The 21162-nt window shown below is 39.1% G+C and overlaps 1 long non-coding RNA gene across 2 annotated transcripts; it reads left to right on the top strand.

The window, feature by feature from the left end:
- Positions 1-10912: 10912 nt before the first annotated feature.
- Positions 10913-21012, top strand: LOC121395042. 2 transcript variants are annotated; one of them, XR_005962207.1, is made up of 6 exons: positions 10930-11018; positions 11379-11451; positions 13361-13512; positions 15555-15608; positions 18035-18125; positions 20891-21012. It is a non-coding gene; the product is annotated as an uncharacterized LOC121395042 (long non-coding RNA). The 2 variants fall into 2 exon arrangements; XR_005962206.1 differs by lacking the exon at positions 11379-11451 and having other exon boundaries at positions 10913-11018.
- Positions 21013-21162: the final 150 nt, after the last annotated feature.

Genomic DNA, 21162 nt, shown 5'->3' with positions numbered 1-21162 from the left:
CCCAGATTAACTATGTAACTATGATATAATCTAAGGGGTAAACTATCCCTCAAGTGATACATCCCCGTGGTCCTCAAACCACCAGGGGGCCTGGAACTACCATCCAGGGAAGAAAAAGGAAGGCAGACCAAACTACCACAGGTAGGACAGAAAAACTCTGAGGGCATTGGAAGGCAACTTTTTATAGGTGAGGTTTTCTAGGTTAATTGTTTAATTATTTGACTCTTTGCTCTTTACTGTTCTACCTACAGCAGGAATGAGATAAAATATCTTTGTATTTGTGCTCACACCTTTGCAGCATGTACATACGACGCCAACAACCAGCATGCTCCTACCAAATATTTTCTCAAAATTCCTGTTACCAATAATTGCAGCATGAACCTGAGGTTTAATACACTAAAAGGTCTCCAACAGTAAGATTGATAGTCCTCATAAACAGCCTGTAAAAACGGTAACATCACAATATACATTTGTGAAGATTCTCATTCATCCATGTCATGGTAAATCTGTAGAAATATCTGTAGATCTTGTCTGCTCTGTGATGTAGCATTTTAATTATCCCCAGTTTGTGAACTAGTGGAGGGTTTGAGCAATGGACGCAAACTGCAAAATGGACGCAACTGCGCTTGCTCTTTGCTGTAAAATTTGAAGCAGTTGTGCCAAATATTTTCCTGCTGTCAATTCCAGCGTTTGGTGGTTGAGTGACGTCTACCTCCAATTCTGTAGATGCAACTGCAACCTTGGCACTAGCACCAGCTCCTGACCAGGTGGTAGCTTCAGGGTTCCTCAGCGCCATGTATCAATGGGCTCAATTTGGAATGAAAGGAGGGAAGAACTGAGCTGCACCAAGTGCAGTTCTGTGACCGTTAGAAGAGCCATTTTGGGTGCAAGTACCTTTAATGCTAGTGATTTTAGTTGCAATTCACTGAGGGGAAATGCGCAAGTTGCTTACAGTACTTGGTGGCGTAAATAAGCCCTATTTATTTATTAAATTAGCCTTGACATAGGGCATCTTGTCCATCTGGAATGTCACCTTGTTGCACATGGTTCCTTATTGTTCCTCAATTTTTTTTGAGACCACGCCCACTTTTGGCCACACACCCCAAATACCACACCCATTTAACAAAGCATAATGCAGTCATGCCAGTATTAAATGAATAATCAGAATATTAAACGCAGATCTGACAGTATACTACACATACATGGATAATTAGCATATTAGCCCTAGCTGTTCCAGTATAATCTCTGTTGAAATGGCCAAAGAGCACTCCATTGATCCCAGACAAGCAAGTAATATGAGTAAAACGTGGACAATGAACAGACAGTCTCTGTGACCTTGTCTGTGCTTGTGACTGGCAGTAAGGCAGGTCCAAGAGAAGCAATTCTGAGAAAATCTCGTTAAGTAGTAAAACTGTGGAAGTGGAGCTCCCTGTTCATTAAAGGGGTTGTTCACCTTTAAAATAACTGTTAGTATGATATTATAAGTTTTAATTTTTTATTATTTACCGTTTTTAATTATTTATCTTTTTATTCAGCAGCTCTCGAGTTTGAAATTTTAACAATTATCTGGTTGCTAGGGTCCAAATTACCCTACCAACCAGGTAGTGGTTTCAATGAGGAAACAGGTGTATGAGTAGGAGAGACCTTAGTAGAAGATTAGTAATATATACCAATAACAACAAAATTTAGTCTCTTAACATTACAGCCCATAGCACAATAGTTGATGGGCTGCTGGGGGTCTACTATGTGACTCCATTTGAAAGCCAGGTCAGAAGGAGAAGTCAAAAAAATAAAAACTAGGATGAAAAATGAAGGATGAACACAGTAGCAATTCCATGTATAAATGCCCCCAGAATTCATAGCAGTATGGCAAGGGGCAATTTAATGTATAAACATACCCATAATTCATACCAGAAAGGAAAGGGGCAATTCCATGTATAAATACCCCCCAGAACCCACAGCAGGATGGCAAGGGGCAATTCCACATACAAATACCCCCAGAACCCACAGCAGGATGGCAAGGGGCAATTCCACATACAAATACCCCCCAGAACCCACAGCAGGATGGCAAGGGGCAATTCCACGTACAAGTACCCCCCATAACCTACAGCAGGATGGCAACGGGCAATTCAATGTATAAAGATCCCCAGAACCCACAGCAGGATGGCAAGGGGCAAGTCCATGTATAAATACCCCCAGGCCAGAACCCACAGCAGGAAAAGAGACAAGGAGCACATTGACTCACTCACCCTCACTGAAGAGGGGGATGGTGGTCCGCACAACTTTTCCAAATCGTATGCGTCCAATTCCTTAATAGTTGCTCTGCGCTGCAACTGCTGAAAACTATCCAAGTATAGGAGAAGGAAGAGGAACTCCAGCAGTATTACTGCAAACAACTTTTTATTCCAGGCAGTGGTAAATACAACATGTTTCGGGTACAATACCCTTTATCAATGGAATATGGACCATTAACATGTGCACCCATTTAAAGCTTTACACGATAGCCTTTAAACAAAACAGGGATTGTTTGTCCATATATTGCAATATATTTAAGCTGGCCAACTACGTCAAAGTCATCCCATATCTGGCCAGTCCTACGCTCAATTAATGGCCAGATATGGGATGACCAGTAGCACTGGGATTTTCATTCAAACAAGTGTGTTATTATGTTATATGCATAACCGACGTGACGTTTTGGTCCCCACTGGGTAAACATAAATGTAGTGATTCACAATATATACCCACCCCTCATGAGTGCATTCAATTCATAAAAACCTCATGTATTAAAACATGTATATACAATATGCCACTGGTTGCTGGTTGATCCTGGCCCATCCGCCGCCTGAGGCAGCAGCAGTTGCTGCTGCCCCCCCTCCCTTGGAAATTCGCTCTTAAAGTATCAGGAGCAGCATTTTTGCTGCCCCTGGTACCTAGTGGGGTGCTGCCGCCTGAGGCGACAGCCTCAACTTGCCTCATTGGCGAAGCACCCCTGCCTGTTTGCCTTCCTTCTTAGGTTTAGGTTCCAAAGCTGACCTTATCGATGCACAATGCATGCTAATCCATTATAGGGATGATGAAATGTTCCACCCGTTATCAATGTGTTGCACATAGTACAACCATCACATCTGAATACTCCCAGTTTAGTTCCTACTGTATGGGGTCTCTGAGTGGATTTGTTCTCCAGATCAGTTTGCGTCAATAACTCCTTAAGATCCCTTTTACTTTTGTATCTAAATATAATTTTTCTCACCACTTTCGAGAGTTCTGGGTCCCTAATAGACCAATTCTGCAAAACAGATTTTTTAATTAGAGGGGTATGTGGGCCATATGTAGACTATATATCTGTTTTATGATCACTATTGTCCTCATATGTCTGTTTGGTATTACGAAGTACCACGGATCCATCCCATGACATGGCCCAAGATTTAAACTCCTCAATTAGATCAAATAAGTGTTCAATTAAATTGAACATTAAACATAGACTGACTTGTATGCCCAGTAATGTTGTATACATTATGAAATGCCCTTGCAGACTAGTGCACTGCAGGAAAACCTGCAGACAACTTAAAGAATGGATTAGCATGTATCGTGCATCGATGACATCGCTATATAAATAAATGATGATGATGATGATGATAAGGGCAGCTTTGGAACCTAAAAAGAAAGACAAACAGGTTGTATCCAAGCAACCAGTGGCACAGCATTGGCTACAAGCCAAACACTCAATAACCTCCTTTAAAGGGCAGATTTATCAAAGGTCGAGGTGAATTTTTGAATGAAAAAAAATCAAAATTGGAGCTATTTTTGTGTACTTCGACTAGGGAATAGTCCAAATTCAATTTGAATTTGAAAATGCGAAAATTCGAATATCAGAATTTATCAGGTACTGTCTCTTTAAAAATTCGACTTGGACCATTTGTCATCTAAAACCTGCTGAATTGCTGTTTTAGCCTATGGTGGACCTCCTAGAACCTAATTGGAGTCAATTGGGGAACTTTTGGGAAAAACTTTGAATCGAATTTGATTGAATGCTCTATTACTTTGATTCATATGATTCACATTCGGCCGAATACAGACCTATTCGATCGAAAACTGACCTATTTGACCAAAAAAACTTCGACTTCATTTCGGTTGGTCTTTCTGAATTCGAATTTTGAAGTTTTTTCAATTCGAAAATCGACCCTTGATAAAATTACCCCTAAATGTATGCCAATAGACCCCATCCCCAATCCACCCAGAGGCGGGGATGTGGACTGCTTATTGTTACAAAAGGAGACATTTTGGACTGTGTAGTACCTAGAGGCCTGAATGCAAATACGCAATTTAACTGGTTTTTGCCAATACGATATTACAAGTATACATGGACTTTTAATATAGGACCGATATGTTGTTATCTTAAACTCTATAGAGGAATATGTAGGTCCTGCCGGAGGATATCCATATAGTTATTGATGTAAATTGAACATATGGTTAATAGACACAACTTTTTATTTTCATCTTTATTATTATTTATTATTAACATGTATTTATATAGCGCCAACATATTGCATAGCACTGTAAAGTAAATGTGATTATACAACTAAATCATATGGATTATATACATAGAACATATGGAGTTACATACAACACAAACAATACCGGTACAAAAGGTGAGGAAGGCCCTATGCAGAAAGAGCTTACACTCTAAAGAGAAGGGAGTAATACACAAGGTGTGGGAGTGGGCAAGATCGAATTAAGTTGGTGAGAAATGTGGTACTGTATGTGGTTTTGCATTTGGTAGTAAAGCAGAGTGAGGGTAAGCTTCTCGAAAGAAGTGCGTTTTAAGAGATTTCTTGAAAGCAGAAAGACAGACCGTAGGAAAGAGTTCCAGAGGAGGGGTGCAGCCCTTGCAAAGTCTTGAATGCGAGCATGTGAGAGGGTAATGAGAGAAGAGATGAGTAGCAGGTCAGTAGAGGAGCGTAGTAAGTGGTTGGGTGAGTATATAGAGATGAGTTCAGAGATGTAGGGTGGAGAATTATGAAGTGCTTTGAAGGTCAGGGTCATTCATTTGAATTTAATTCTGAGAGGTAGTGGAAGCCAGTGCAGGGATTGACAGAATGGCGTGGCAGAGGAGGAGCGGTGCTGAGGTATATGAGCCTCACAGCAGTGTTCATTATGGACTAGAGAGGTGACAGTCTCTGGAGGGGAAGGCCAATTAAAAGAGAGTTACAGTAGTCTAGACGTGATATGACGAGAAAGAATAAGAATTTTGGCAGCATCTTAGGTGATAAATGATTGTATTTTGGATATGGTCCTTAGGTAAAAGTGACATGATTTAATAAGTGACTGGATATGAGGAGTGAATGACAGGGCAGAATCTAGGATAACCCCAAGGCACCAGGCCTTGGGAGAGGGGGGTGATAGTGGAATTGTTAGCTATGATGGATACTGTGTTAGATACTGTGTTAGTTGGAGGAAAGAGAACCATTTCAGTTTTAGAGAGGTTTAATTTAAGGTAGCGTTGCGACATCCAGGTAGAGATAGCAGACAGGCAGGAGGAGACACAAGTTAGGAGTTCTCAGGAGATGAGAGATAGATCTGAGTATCGTCAGCATAGAGGTGGTAGTATAGAGAATAATAAGGATCCCAGGACAGAGCCTTAAGGAACCCCAACAGAAAGAGGTAGGGGAGAAGATGCTACTCCATTGTAGGAGACACTGAAGGTTGGTGATTGGTGATGTAAGAAGAGAACCAGGACAGGGCTGTGTCACGAAGGCGAAGCAAATGTCACATGAAAATACAAGTAACTTCATTACTTTCCTGGGACGTGGCGGGCCCCATAAAGGGGGCATGGGTGAAGGACCTAGTGCAGCACCTGGTGCAGCTACACCCTTCGCACCCCTGGTAGTTCCGCCACTGCAAGGACATGTTTTAGTTGAGAGCGAGAGATTAAATAGGTGAGTTAAGGCTTTGATTAGACAAGGATTGGTATTGCGGAGAAGTTTTGAGGGACTTGGATCAAGCGGGCAGGTGGTGAGGTGAGAAGAAGCCAAAAGCTTTGAGACTTCCTCATTAGTGACAGGGTAAAGGAGCACAGGAGAGACTGGGGAGTGTGGAGGGAGGGTGGTGGAAGTCTAGGGGTGTTGAGTAGTGTAATATCCGTTTGATAGTGTCAATTTTGTTTTTGAAGTGCTCAGCAATATCTTGAGCAGAGGCAGATGTGCACAGAGGGGGTGGAGAAGGGGAAAGGAGAGTGTTAAAGGTGGAAAAAAGTTGTGCTGTTTTTTTAGAAAGGGAGTTAATGAGCGAAGTAAAGTATGTTTGTTTGGCTGGGTAGAGGCTGGTGTTATAGGAGCGCAGGGCAGATTTGTAGTTTCAAAAATCTGAGCAGGATTTGCGCCAGCGAAGCTCAAGTGCATGTGAGTGTCTTTGGAGCGCTTTTGTATGAGCAGTATGCCAAGGTTGAAGTGGTTTGGGTCTAGCATGTTTAGTTTTTGTAGGAGCAAGCTCATTAAGGGCAGTGGTGAGAGTACTATAGTAGACAGAGGTAGCCACATTAGGACAAGAGATGGCTGAGATATTAAAGTGAAGAGAGTCAAAGGAAGAAGAGAGATGTGACACGTCTACAGCTTGCAAGTCACGGTAAGTACGTGTTTGGGGAATAGCAGGGGGTGAGAAGGGAGTTAGTAAGATTTGAAATGTGAGCATATTGTGATCAGAGAGGGAAAATGGTGAGTTAGTAAAATTGGTGGTTGAACAGTGTCTGGTAAATATGAGATCCAGAGCATTACCATTGGAGTGAGAGGGGGAGTCTGAGCACAAAGATAAGCCTAGGGAGGAGGTTAGTGAAAGAAGTTTAGAGACAGAAGAGTTGTCAATGTTGTTAACGGGTATATTAAAGTCACCTAATATGATGGATGGGATGTTAGATGAAAGAAAGTAAGGAAGCCATGCAGCAAAGTTGTCCAGAAATTGTGCAGTTGGTCCTGGTGGTCGATATATGACAGCAATGCAGAGTGAAACAGGAGAAAAGAGCCTAATGCAGTGAGCCTCAATTGAGGAGAATAATAGGGAAGGAACAGGTGGAACAACTTTAAAAGTACAGCGGGGAGAGAGAAGCAAACCTACCCTACCAGACCTGGAAGTATGAGTAAGGTGTAGGCCCCCATAGGACAGGGCAGCAGGTGAGGCAGTGTCAGTATGAGAAAGCCAGGTTTCAGTTAGTGCGAGTAGGTTAAAGGAATTTGCAATGAAATGGTCGCGTATAGCGGTGAGTTTGTTGCAAACAGATCTGATAACATGATAACAACACATGTGATTTTTAGGGGAACACATTGCACTTTAATAAAGGCCACAAAACTGTTGGAGTTTTTAGTTATTTATATCAGCACAAAATATTTAAACATTGCACTTAAGTGCCTTTTAAAAAACACACTATGGCATTTTTTTGCATTTGCATTTCATCATTTCCTGTATGCAATCATGAGGGGTGGGTATAAATTGTGAATCACTACATGGTTTTATGCGTAATAGATCTTGCCAGACTAACTTAATTTCTTTTTATGAGAAGGTAAGTAGAGACCTCGATTCTGGGATAACAGTGGATGTGATTTACTTAGACTTTGCTAAAGCATTTTATACAGTGCCACACAGAAGGTTACTGGTTAAATTAAGGAATGTTGGCCTGGAACATAGTATTTGTACCTGGATAGAGAACTGGCTAAAAGATAGACTACAAAGAGTGGTGGTAAATGGAACATTTTCTAATTGGACCAGTGTTAGTGGAGTACCACAGTGCTCTGTACTAGGTCCCTTGCTTTTCAACTTGTTTATTAATGACCTGGAGGTGGGCATTAAAAGTACTGTTTCTATTTTTGCAGATGATACTAAGTTGTGCAGAACTATAGGTTCCATGTAGGATGCTGCCACTTTGCAGAGTGATTTGTCTAAGTTGGAAAACTGGGCAGCAAACTGGAAAATGAGGTTCAATGTTGATAAATGCAAGTTATACACTTTGGCAAAAATAATATAAATGCAAGTTATACACTAAATGGCAGTGTGTTTGGAGTTGCCTTAAATTAGAAGGATCTATGGGTTTTTGTAGATAACAAATTGTCTAATTCTGTGGCTACTAAAGCTACTAAAGTTCTGTCTTGCATAAAAAAGGGCATTAACTCAATGGATGAAAACATAATTATGCCTCTTTATAGGTCCCTGGTGAGGCCTCATCTGGAGTATGCAGTGCAGTTTTGGACTCCAGTTCTTAAGAGGGATATAAATGAGCTGGAGAGAGTGCAGAGATGTGCAACTAAATTGGTTAGGGGGATGGAAGACTTATAAGGGTAGACTGTCAAGGTTGGGGTTGTTTTCTCTGGAAAAAAGGTGCTTGCAAGGGGACATGGTTACACTTTACAAGTACATTAGAGGACATTATAGACAAATAGCAGGGGACCTTTTTACCCATAAAGCGGACCACCGTACCAGAGGCCACCCCTTTAGACTAGAAGAAAAGAACTTTCATTTGAAGCAATGTAGGGAGTTCTTCACAGTCAGTGAGGTTGTGGAATGCACTGCCGGGTGATGTTGTGATGGCTGATTCAGTTAATGCCTTTAAAAATGGCTTGGATGATTTCTTGGACAGACATAATATCAAAGGCTATTGTGATAAATAAGCCGTCACCAGCGCTCCCAATGTTAGTGCAGCATGATATATAGAACAAGCGGAATGAAGTTCATACAGACCAAGCGTCCCGCAATGTCACCGCCAGATCACCTATGTTGCAGACGGTCCAAACATATGATGCACCGCACCTTAAGCTCCAAGTTCACGGGTATGGGGGCCCCCCTTTTTTTTTTTCCCTTGGAGCAGCATGGTACCTCGACAGCAATTTCACTACTAGAGTAGCTTTGTCCTTATATGACACCACTGAGAGGGCGGTGGACTTGACTTTCCACTTACATGATCGTTCAATTTATGCAATACCCATAGGACTGCCCATGCTGCTCCTGCCGATTTAAGCGTACTAATTTCTAGCGCTTACATATTAACACTACAAGTGTAAAATATAATAACATACAGTTTAATACCAGCACCACCATGATTCACTCGGATGGCCAACTGTTTAACATACCTATTAACTTTTGCTTATACTAACTAGGCGGGCCAATTGCCTAACATACCCATTAACTTTTGCATCTACTTTGGGGATTACACTTGAAACTCTACCCGGCACCCAAGGCCTGAGATCATTATTGTTACGGACATTGACATTGGGCACTTTGGATTTACTCAGACTCAGTGCAATGTGGAATAGGGATTGCATATCCACTCACCATTGACTTTCTATTGAATCTAATTTCCACATCACAAGCGAGGTTTAGCATTTTCAGGGAAGGGCCCTCTCCTTGGTTGCAGTACTGCTTATTTTTAACAAGGTTTCAATTTATTAGTATGGTATGGTTGGAAATAAATATTGCCTTTTTAATCTATCATTATAGTTGATTCTGTCTGTTATAACACATTCCAGGAGGGGGAGCTCTGGGGGGGGGAAGTCCCATAATATATATAGTCTTATAGCTTGCACTATTGTGGCTTATCTATTGGCAATATATTGCTTCGGTAGCTTTCCTTCTCCTTTTAGATACCTTTTTTTGGTGATTTGTAGCTGGGATTGGTAAACGCTGAAGAATTGGTTAAACAGTTTTAGTAAGTAGGGTGTTGATATTTGAAAGGAAAGCCATCTGGGCCTAGCGTCTTGCCATTAGGCATATGTTAAAGGGTGAATGCTAATTAGATCAGTTTCCGTATTTAATATTTGCAAGTGACTGCATGATCACTAACACCTGGTGTTTAATCTGGACTCCTTTGTTCCATCTAATGAAAGGCCCCTCCACAAGGTAAACTGTTCAGAATTTTAGCTAATGGCCATGATCCATGGTCTCCAGGAGATAAATGTTTTTTTCTAAGGTGGCCATAGACATGCAGATTTTATTCTCATGTACGATGAATGATTGTATTGACCTACAACTAACCATTCACATTAATAATAAAGTAGTAAAAATAACAAATCAGACCAGGTTCTGACCATGTAATTGTATGAAAGTTATGTCTGATAAAAAGTAGTGATAGTCATAACCATTGATATTGTCAGATAGGCAATACATTTAGAGATATTATCGTTATCCAACAGAAATCTTCTAAACTATCCAATGAACTACTGATTGCCATGTTATGAAAAATGCCAGGATGATCCATAAATGGTCCGAAAATCATACAAACCTTCATTTCGTACGACTTTATCTTTGTGCCTATGGCCAGCTCTAGGTTCATTTTATGGAGAATTTTCCACAGGTATTGCTATTCAATGGAATCAAATACTCTGGCACGCCTAAGAGAGGCAACCACTTGCCTTCTCCAGGCATCCTTTTAAAATTAGAACTTTAGTTAAATAAATTAGCCACTAAATATGTAAACCCTCATAGGGGATATACCTCTGCCCCATGATTTCAGTCTGAAGGCCTGGTGGCATTTGACTGAAATCCTATTTATTGTTTTAAATTTTTTTTGGATATGAAGCCTTAAGGCAAGATAGGACATTGATACTTTGCTGGATATTCCTGGAACTATAACAGGATAATGGATACAACAACATATACTGTATCCATGCTTCTGGTAAGGCATGGTGAAAGCTGACCAGATGCTGTACCTCAAGATTGTTTTAAGTTTATAAACCATTAAACCAAAGGCATCTCTTCACCTCTCTGTCTGGCAACAGAATTTAGCAAATACTAACTGCATTTTAAAAAAATGTTCCATTACATAGCCAAACTAGAGAAAGGCTTGAAGGAAAGCATTGCAAATACTTTATCATGAGTTCATAGCATCAAGCTGAACATGAGTGATACTGACGCCTCGTTTGTGCAAACAGATCAAATTAAAAGGGGATACATAATGTTCAGTGCAATATAAAGAGGCAGTGCAACAAATTGTATTCAGCACTTTGTTTCTTCTGGTATTGAAAACTTAATACATTTGAAAGGTAAGTGGAACCACATTTCAACAAAACCATGTGGAGCACAGGTTCAAAGTTATGCCATATGTCCAATACATTTATTTTATTCATAGTTGTATACCTTTCTGTGCTGTTGTGATCTAATTTATAATACTAGATGCTTTTATTTGTTTATTTTGCCTAAGATCTCCATCTAAGCTACCTTTTTTATCAGTCATATATGGTAAAGATGAGGAGGATTAAAATGAGCATCTAGCATAACATTTGTCCCAATCAATAAACCAGCATATTGGAACTAGGCACATGTTAAAAGGAGCATTTATACCATACCATTGACCATCATATTGCACACTTTTTGTGATTTTATCTTTTTTCACTTGTATTAAGTCCTTCTGAGCCATCTGCTAATATACACAGCAGGAAGAAAGTCCCTACCCTTTAAAGCTTAAAGTGGAAGCAGGTGGGTAATTTATAGCCACAAATGCGAGGGAAATGTGTGAGAAAATGGTGCATAGATGGCAAGACTGTATTGCATGCTGTATCAGTGCCAAAAGATGTAGGTTTTAAGCTTAGTTTTGACAAAGCTGAAGGTGAGTTTCTCACTGGGAAATTCATGGATGGAATTCCAGAGGCAAGGAACAGCTAGATATAGAGGTTTAAGGAATGGATTAGATAACCAGGGATATATGGATAAAAGTGAAGAAAAGGCTTTTTTTGGTGTTGTTTTTAATACTATATTTCACTGGCTGCCTTGCAAATAATTAATTCTAACATTTTACAATGTTATTCTTAAACCAATAAATATATCTATACAGGTATGGGACCTGTTATCCAGAATACTCGGGACCTGGGGTTTTCCGGATAACGGATCTCCGTAATTTGGGTCTTCATGCCTTAAGTCTACTAGAAATTAATTTAAACATTAAATAAACCCAATAGGCTGGTTTTGCTTCCAATAAGGATTAATTATATCTTAGTTGGGACCAAGTACAAGTTACTGTTTTATTATTACATAGAAAAAGGAAATAATTTTTAAAAATTTGGATTATTTGGATAAAATGCAGTCTATGGGAGAATTCCGTAATTTGGAGCTTTTTGGATATCGGGTTTCCGGATAAGGGATCCTATACCTGTACTATATGTTTTTAGTCTTAATAATGGTGTGTAGGCAGCACTATGTGGTCATTATGCATGATCCTGTACTTTTACACAGAGCCAACACAACACAATGCAAGTCTTTTCAGAGATATATTATCTGACCTATTCAATTAATATCTCCCAGTCCTGTACGTAGGTCTTAGGTTTCTCTCTTTTTTCTCGTGCCTGGGTGCTATTCTCACATCCAACACATTTTTAGTATTGCAGATGATTGAGGTGTTTATTTTGGTCTATACAATATTATATATAATAAAACATTTTACTAACCCTCTATACTAGCAATTTTAGACAGTTTCCATTAGGGCTGTGGCACACAGGGCTTTTTGTCCATCAGCTTTTAGAGCAGCACAGATGTCTTGTTACCACTCTTGTTAATACAGTATAAACCCTAATTTACGTCCCTGGATTTAACATTTTCTCATATATTATATTTTTTTTTTTAAGTCCCCACATCAATTTGTTAGCTCTGTCCCTTGCCAATCGCTGTATTTCTAGATAAGAAAATCCCTTACTTTGTGATTTAAGGCTCCTGAAATGTTCCCGGACTCACCCTGTATGTTCTGTATCCACTCTGCTTTGTCTGCCCCTCACTGGCCCATGACAGGGAGGTGGGAGTGGGACAGAGAACGTTGTACCCACAGTAATTTACACAGGGAGCAATTCATACTGTAGGCATTTCTGGTAATCTATTGACTGCAGGGCAGTGAGATTTCTCAAAGTAGACAAAGTGCTCCATCTGCTATTGCCCTTCAAATCAACGGGAGGCACAATGGACAGCTTTGCCCATTTCCCCACTCACTAAAATACAGTTTCTCTAACTGAATGTGGTATAGCCCAAATCAGGGCAGTGCTAGCAGCATATAAACATGTAGGCACTATCAGTTCAGGCAGCTGAATCCTTCAGGAGAGGTGTCAGGGAGCTGCTGTCTTGTTATCTGCTGTTAATAGTTTGCAGGAGTGGAAGAAATGGGTTTGACATTGCTGTTACTTGCAGAGCAGCAGTTTCCCACTCTGTAAAAGCAGTTCACGTATTTTTGTCGTTTTGTAAAAAATCATCAAAGTTCTTCCAAAAAATAGTGTACAGAAATCAGTTGTTTCAGACTTCTTTTGTTATGAATATGTTTAGTATTTATTTCACCTATAAGAATGATCTATACAGCCAGTAATAGTTGTATCTTGTGTTAATAGTGTTTGCTTGTTTTTCCCCACAGGATGTACAAAGATATATTTTTCTGTCTATTCCTTGCTGCCCTCTGTGCCAACTCAATGACACAGCCTTTAGCCTCTAAAGCTGATGTGTCTGAACGATATGTCAAAGGAATGTCACCTCAAGCTAGAGCAACTATGGGAAATTTTGCAAATGGTAAAGTGACAAAATATAAAAGATCACATAAGAAGCATGTATTAGAGCCATTCTGGAGAAGTAAAAGTATTAATTCTGTATTTTTTCAAAAGTATGTCTCGCAAATACTAGGGCTAACAGTTCCTTCTCTAAGCATAGCCATGTTGTACTGTGCCGTCAGCATTAATATTTAAGATTTTTTTTACAACTTTAAATGTACCAAATACAGCTTAATTTTTGAGAAGAACAGCAGCTTCCACAAAGACAAAATACAAAAACATTTATTTAACAGGATAGCAGTTGCCAACACTTTCTAAAACCCTGTAAGAAATCAGTCCTGTAAGTGAACTTAAACAAGAAAACATCTGCATACGGCATTAGTCCTCTCTGTTGTCCCTAGTAGCATCCTATTAAAAGTATGCAAAAGTGATAAAAAAAGAACATCATAATGTAATAATTTAATAAATATACATTTGTGTTAATAAACACAATTTAATAAACATACATTTTAAAAAGACAAATGCCTTCCTAAAGCCGAACATTAATAATAAACATGTAAAATGCCCAAAGCTGGGTCTGGACTTGCCCATGCCAGTTTTAACTGGCGTCTCTGTTGGTATTAATCACACTGCAAGTGAAAAATTTGGCATGAAACAACACATATTGTGGGTTATCGCCTCTATTGCTTTATGGGGTGTAGCCATAAAGTCAGGTTCAGAGTAAAAAGGTTTACTCCTTAACTCCCCATTATCCTCTGGTTACCTCCACTTTCTAGATGGTAAAGTCATACATGAAAGGTTGAAGAAGTTAAGAGTGAGTGAATCAAAGCAGTGTATACTGGATTTTATACAGGGTATTGTTTTATGGTTCAGCTGACTCAGTTTGATTAATCATAACAATTTGGGAGAAATCATTATAGAAAAGCCGAGATATAATTACCAATATTATGGGTTCTGGTAAATTGTTACAATTCCCAGAGTGTTTGGTTAGATGTTATGGGTTAATACATACAATATATGAGAGATGTCTGCAGAACCTGGAAAAGGATACCATCTGTATTTTTAAGAGTGGGTTGCACATTATTATCCATAGATTTTCATTTGAAGCTGTCATTGGAAGATACAATACTGTATTTAATATATATTACCTTCATTACCTTAGCTAAGATACGCATTGTATTCCATGCAATATGCTTCCTCACCACTCCCAGCAATTATTATCTTTGTTTCTTTTTGAAACTGAAGCCTGAAGAGATATGAGGTATTTTAGATACGTGTGTTGTTTGAAAGATTCAGTGGATTCTTAAAGGAGAACTAACACTTAACTAAAGAAATAAGGCAGAAATGTTATACATTATGTTTTGGATTTCTATAGCAGCCCAAGGCAACCACAGCCCTTTAGCAGAGAAGATCTGTGCCTCCAAAGATGCCCCAGTAGCTATCCATACTCTTTTCTGCTCTGTCCTGCTCTGTCCTGCTGTTACTTACTGAGCTTAGGGACCCACTCAAAATATACAGTACACATAGAATATAAATGTCACAATGTAAGGCTGATTAATAAGCTACATAGCCCCCCCCCTGCATCAATAGACCTGAAAATGTCCGTAAAATATTTCTCACCTATCAGTGCAGAGTAAACGCAGCAGAGCTTGTGGGCGTCATCTTCCGGATCGCCAGTCTTCATCTGTAATTGAGCGTCACATCGGCGCATGCACAGTTGGAGCAGTCTTCCAGTTCGTACTGACTGCGCATGCGCCAAAAGTGCCAGAAATTGTCAAAGAAGACCTAAAAAAATCTGAAGATCCGAAGATGGTGCCCACAAACTCCGCTGTTCTAACTCTGCACTGTTAGGTTAGACATATTTTAGGGACATTTTTCATTGATGCGGGGGGGGGGGGAAGCAGGGATGGGGGACTATCTAGTCATTGATTATTGCAAATGTTACAATATTTCATAACCTTGATTAATTTTATTTTTAACTGCACAAGATAAAACCTGGACACCTTCTCCTATATTTGGCATGTATAACCTTAAAATATTTTGTTTTCTTTATTCTTTATTTAGTTGCTCTTGACTCTCTTGCACGTCGTAGTACTGTGAACCCCAAGACTATTGCTGGTAATTGTCAATTCACTTTTCCCTATGGGGGGCAACAATTAGCACTTTATAGTAACATGAGTTTTTTTACCAGAGGTAGTAGTAGTAAACTTGTGTCAACATTTACCAGTATTTAGCACCTATTTGGCTGATTTAGACAATTACCAACTAGTGTGATAAAGCATGGGCTACACGCGACCCTCTTTCACCAGGATGGGCTTTTGCAATATGGAAATAACACGTGTTGATGTTGTTGATCTACAACTCACTACTGCCAAAGATATAAATAACAGATGTTGGATGCCAGGGGTTCTTTGCAAACAGATAGAACAAGATTTATTCAGGTACAAAGCTCCACAGGGTTATAATACTCACAGCTGAGGTAGATCAAAGTACATACTGTACCAGGTACAATCAAAGGTATAGCAGGCACAGTCTGAAAAGGCATCCACAGTAGGAATAGCACAGGCAGTTGGTAGGATCACCTTCCAGGGTCTCAGTACCTCGTGTGGCCTGGATCCCATACAGCAGTTGTGGAACAGGGTTAGAGCCTGAATCCTTTGTCAGTACTGTGGTCCCTTCACTACTGGCAAAGCAGAGCTTGAGGGAGAGCTACTCCCTTCTATCCTCCTTGTTGGAGCTTGAGCTGCTCTTACTAGCTAAGCATCTCTGACTCACTCTCACTAAAAAGTGCTATGAAAACAGCTATCCTATACACTGGCTTCACCTCGTTCACGAGGTCCCTGTACCCCGACTTCTCTAAAGGGGTTGTCCCTTTAGGGCCTAACACTTCTGGGGCCTTGTTGACTCCAGGCTCAGTGGAACAACTGCGCAGGTGAACTGCTGCAGTCCAAAGAGGAAGTGCCCCACCCTGCAAGAAGTGGTCACTTCCTAGAACCAATAGAATGGGTATGCAAATAATGTATAAATATGTTAGATGGGTTTTAACCCAGCAACAGGGAAGGGAGGCACTGGCGGGGAATGAAGCCATAAGGGCAATTAAACTTATGGGCCCTTACAAGTATAATTGCATTATCAGTGTTACATTGCCACAGAAACATAAACCTACTTTATGGCAGCATAGTCCCCCTGAGGCTTGAAATAATCAGGCAGCAGCAGCAGCACTCCCAAAAAGGTACAGATAGTGTTTAATTTTGCTAAAGACAGGGTTAGATCTAACCCTGCATTGACTGCTGTCTATGGCACAACAGGGTGGGGCCTGCAAGCTGGCAGTGAGTTGAATGACTGGCGGGGAAGGAGGTATGCGATGGCAAGGGATTCCAAATGATCGCCAGTGGCACTAGTGTTTGGAAGTGACAGGCAGTATTGGTGGGTTTGCAGGTCACCTGTGGTCAGGGACTGTAAGATGATTATTTGCTGGGCTTCACACCAGTTCTTTATCAGGCCTGAAATGTTGCATATTCCATGACACAAATAAAAATTTTTGGTACCTTTTTGAGTGCTGCTGCCTGATTGTTTCAAGGACTATAAAAGCCTATGATTGAGCACTTCTGGAGAATGAAGCATGTAAGGCTTAAGGCTATAAAGATGTTGTCTTAAAATCTTTTTTAAACATTTCCATTGGTGACCTGTTGGGATTTCTGTATTTCCCACCATTTTCATGGTCTCAAGTATAAATAATCCCCTGGCAGAGAGATTTGCAAGTTGTACTCAACCAACACTACAAACAGCAGTTTTGTAGTCCATCAGTGACCTAATCTTATAATAAAAATGCTCACCCTACTCCTCAGCATAAATATGCTATTAAATGCTAGTAAAGCTGCAGATGATAAAACTGGCAAAAATTTGCAGACCGAGTGCAGGTTGAGTTTTTTCTGATCACTAGTGTTGTGAGCTAAGGATAGCAAATAAAAGGGACAATGGCAAACAAGCCCCACTTTATTCTTTTTAAATGTATAAATATAAGGAGATTAAGGGGCAGATTTATCAAAGGTGGAGGTGAATTTTCGAAGTTAAAAACTTCGAATTTGAAGCTATTATTTGTTTACTTCGACTAGGGAATAGTCCAAATTTGATTTGAATTTAAAAAAAGTTTGAAATTAGAAAATTATCATGTACGGTCTCTTTAAGACCATCTAAAACTTGCCGAAGTGCTGTTTTAGCATATGGGGGACCTCCTAGTACCTATTCAGAGTCAATTGGTGGACTTTGAGAAATCAAAGTTTTTTGGGGGAAAATTTTGTATCGAATTTGATCGAATGTGCTATTCCTTCAATAGTACGATTAGAATTTTTCCGAAAACTGACCTATTCGACCCAAAAAAAAGTTTGACTTCACTTTGAATCGAATTTGAAGTTTTTTCAATTCGAAATTCGACCCTTGATAAATATGCCCGTAATTGTTAGGAATTACATTGAAATTCTTTAATTCTACCAATAGTTTAAGCACATACAACTTATTCTATGGCAATTTTTCTTTTTTAACAGCTGTTTTCAATAAAATGAGAGCAGGTGTTGCCCTCACTCCTGAAGAGAAGAACATTGTAGATAAATACATACTCAGGAATGGATGAAAAAGGTATTTGCTTTTATTTCTTATTGGCTCAGCAATAAGCAAACAGCGCCATTGTGGGAATTGTGTGCATGTTGCTGTGTGTCTATAACCCTTAAGGTTATACTCCTTAAAAGGGTAGGATTTTCCAACTCTCCCCATGCTGTCCCTATTTTTAAAGGAGAAGGAAAGCTACCAAGACAGTTAATGCCAATAGAATAGCCATAATAATTCAATCTAGAACACTATATTTATTCTGTAGAATGATTTTCAATTCCCGAGTGAACAGCTGTTTGTTTAGGATAGCAGCTGGTATTTTAGCTTGGTGTGACATTATTTCCTGCCTGAGTCTCTCCCTGCTCATTCATAGCTCTGGGCTCAGATTACACCAGGGAGGGGAGGAGTAAGGGGAGAAGAGCAAACTGAGCATGCTCAAGCCCAAGCCCTGGAGGTTTATGCTGAAAACAGGAAGGCTGATACAGAAGCCCATGTGTACACAATAAAAGGCAAGACATTTGGTGTATCTTTTGACAGAGGACTCAGAGCAGCATTACTTTGAGGGTATACTGGTATATTTCTATAGACCTTTCTAAGTTTACTTAGCTTTAACTTTTCCTTCTCCTTTCAAATAACCATTTTGGCCTACTTTTCTTGCTTTTAACTTTTTAAATCCACAAGCACAGTCGGTGCTGCTACATCATGAAAAAAGCAACGTGAGCTTCGACTGCTGTGTGCACTCTTTCTAACACATTTGTATAGCATTAAATTACTTGCAATAAAATTAATACTGTAGTATGCACATAAGCAAGAAAGTAGCAGGGCATGTCTAGCAGCATTTCTGGCTGAACACAACTCATCTCTGCATAAATGTAGTGCAGAGGGTTTCTGCTCCAGTGCAACATACAAGACATATAAATAGATCAGGTAAGTGCTCGCTTTAAAAATCAAAGATTTATTTTTGGAATGTTACCAGTTATAGTTATTTTAGCAATAGCTTAAATAACAATAACTGGTAAAAAAAAAAAAAAAGCTTTTATCATTATTTTATGACCAATACATGCTCTAATACTACTTTTTACTAAAGACAAATAAAAAACATCAAATAATGTGCCAATCTCATTAAAAGTGTAATAGAAAAGACTGCATTTGACACACACTCACATATCAGTTGTTTATAAATCTCTATAATAAATTATCCCATGAAAGCTGGATGTTAAACACTACCTTCTAATGTTCTGAAAAAAAGTCAGTGGGAAAATGGTAAGAAGCTGTAGGCCATTAAATGCATGGTTCACCTGTTAACTGTTAGTATAATATAAAATAGCCAATTCCAAGCAACTTTTCAATTGGTCTTAATTATTTTTTTTATAATTTTTTAATTATTTAACTTCTTTTTCTGACTCTTTTTCGGCTTTCAAATGGGGGTCACTGACTGTCTAAAAACAAATGCTCTGTAAGGCTACATTTATTGATATTGCTACTTTTTGTTAATCATCTTTCTATTTAGGACCTCTCCTATTCATATTCCAAAAGATTTGACATCAATAGACTTCCATGCATTTTGGCGAATTTTTGTTGTTTCATGACTTTTTGGTGAAACGGGTCAAATTCGCCCATCACTAGGGTGGGCCCTGGTACTGCTCTACAATTCAATTTAAATCTAAGTCTTATTTCCTATGACCTTCATTGAATGGAATAAACTCAGCACAGGAGATTGCATTACTAAAAACTCACTGATTTATATTTATAGGCTTAGTGTTGGCTGGCTGTTAGCAGAACTTTTTTTGTCTTGGTATTGATGCTCCCACCTTCAGTTAAAGAGTTGGCAATAAAAAGTGAATGCATATGAAAATCTGCTACAAAGAAAATTGTTCAGTGAGGGTTTATTGTCAAACTTGAGGCTCAGCTTTGTATTGCATTAGAGATTAGAGTGATACATAACAGAACTCCAGCAAGACACTATGGGGCAAATTTACTTAAGGTCGAATATCGAGGGTTAATTAACCCATGATATTAGACTGGCGAATTGAAATCCTTCGATTTCGAATATCGAAATCGAAGGATTTACCACAATTAGTTCGATCAAACGAAAATCGTTTGATTCGAAGGATTTGAATCCATCGATCGAACGATTTTTCTTCGATCAAAAAAAAAGCTAGCAAAGCCTATGGGGACCTACCCCATAGGCTAACATTGACTTCGGTAGGTTTTAGGTGGCGAACTAGGGTGTCAACGTTTTTTTTTTTAAAGAGACAGTACTTCGACTATCGAATGGTCAATAGTCTAACGATTTTTAGTTCGAATCGTTCAAGTCGAAGTCATAGTTGAAGGTCGAAGTAGCCCATTCGATGGTCGAAGAAGCCAAAAAAAACATTTGAAATTCGAAGTTTTTTTTCCTCTATTCACTCGAGCTAAGTAAATGGGCCCCCAAGTTTGTTTTATTCAGATGAAAAGACATTTGCACAGGGTGTTTGTTTCAAATGTAACATAACAACACAACACAAACTAAACAAGCTGTTTTTTTATCATACCAGGATCTTATAGGCACTGTAATGCCTTTCTGAAGCCTATGAAATATATAGCAATGCTCTGGGCTAAAATTCCAGAATACACTTTGCAGAAATTTTAATTTCTAAAGTGTTTTATTCTTTAGGAATTCTTATTTCTTTTTCTTATTTTACTCACATAAAATAAACCTATTTAAAACTATGTTTAACATGGATACACTAGATACACTGTAAAATATTGCTTTTTTTAATATTAAACTTACAGTAAATATTTATTTTAACTAGGAGTTTCAATTACTTGGATGGAGTTTGAAGATTGCTGTACAGAATAGCATGAACCATCTGTAACTCCAAAACTATAAATTCCTGTTGCTAAACAGAAGAAATAAAGTGACTTATATACAATATTTCAATATTTGTTTTGCTTTATTGTCTGTCACAGTTTCAGCTGGGTCTATTATGATATTACAGTACCAATTTGGTTTTTATTGTGCCTTTACCATAAAGTATCAGGATGTTACCATGAGAGTCCTGTCAGGTGAGTGTCTCACAAAGAA

Source organism: Xenopus laevis, chromosome 6S, assembly GCF_017654675.1.
Source record: "Xenopus laevis strain J_2021 chromosome 6S, Xenopus_laevis_v10.1, whole genome shotgun sequence".
NCBI classification, from domain to species: domain Eukaryota; kingdom Metazoa; phylum Chordata; class Amphibia; order Anura; family Pipidae; genus Xenopus; species Xenopus laevis.
This window is presented reverse-complemented; position numbering and strand designations above follow the sequence as displayed.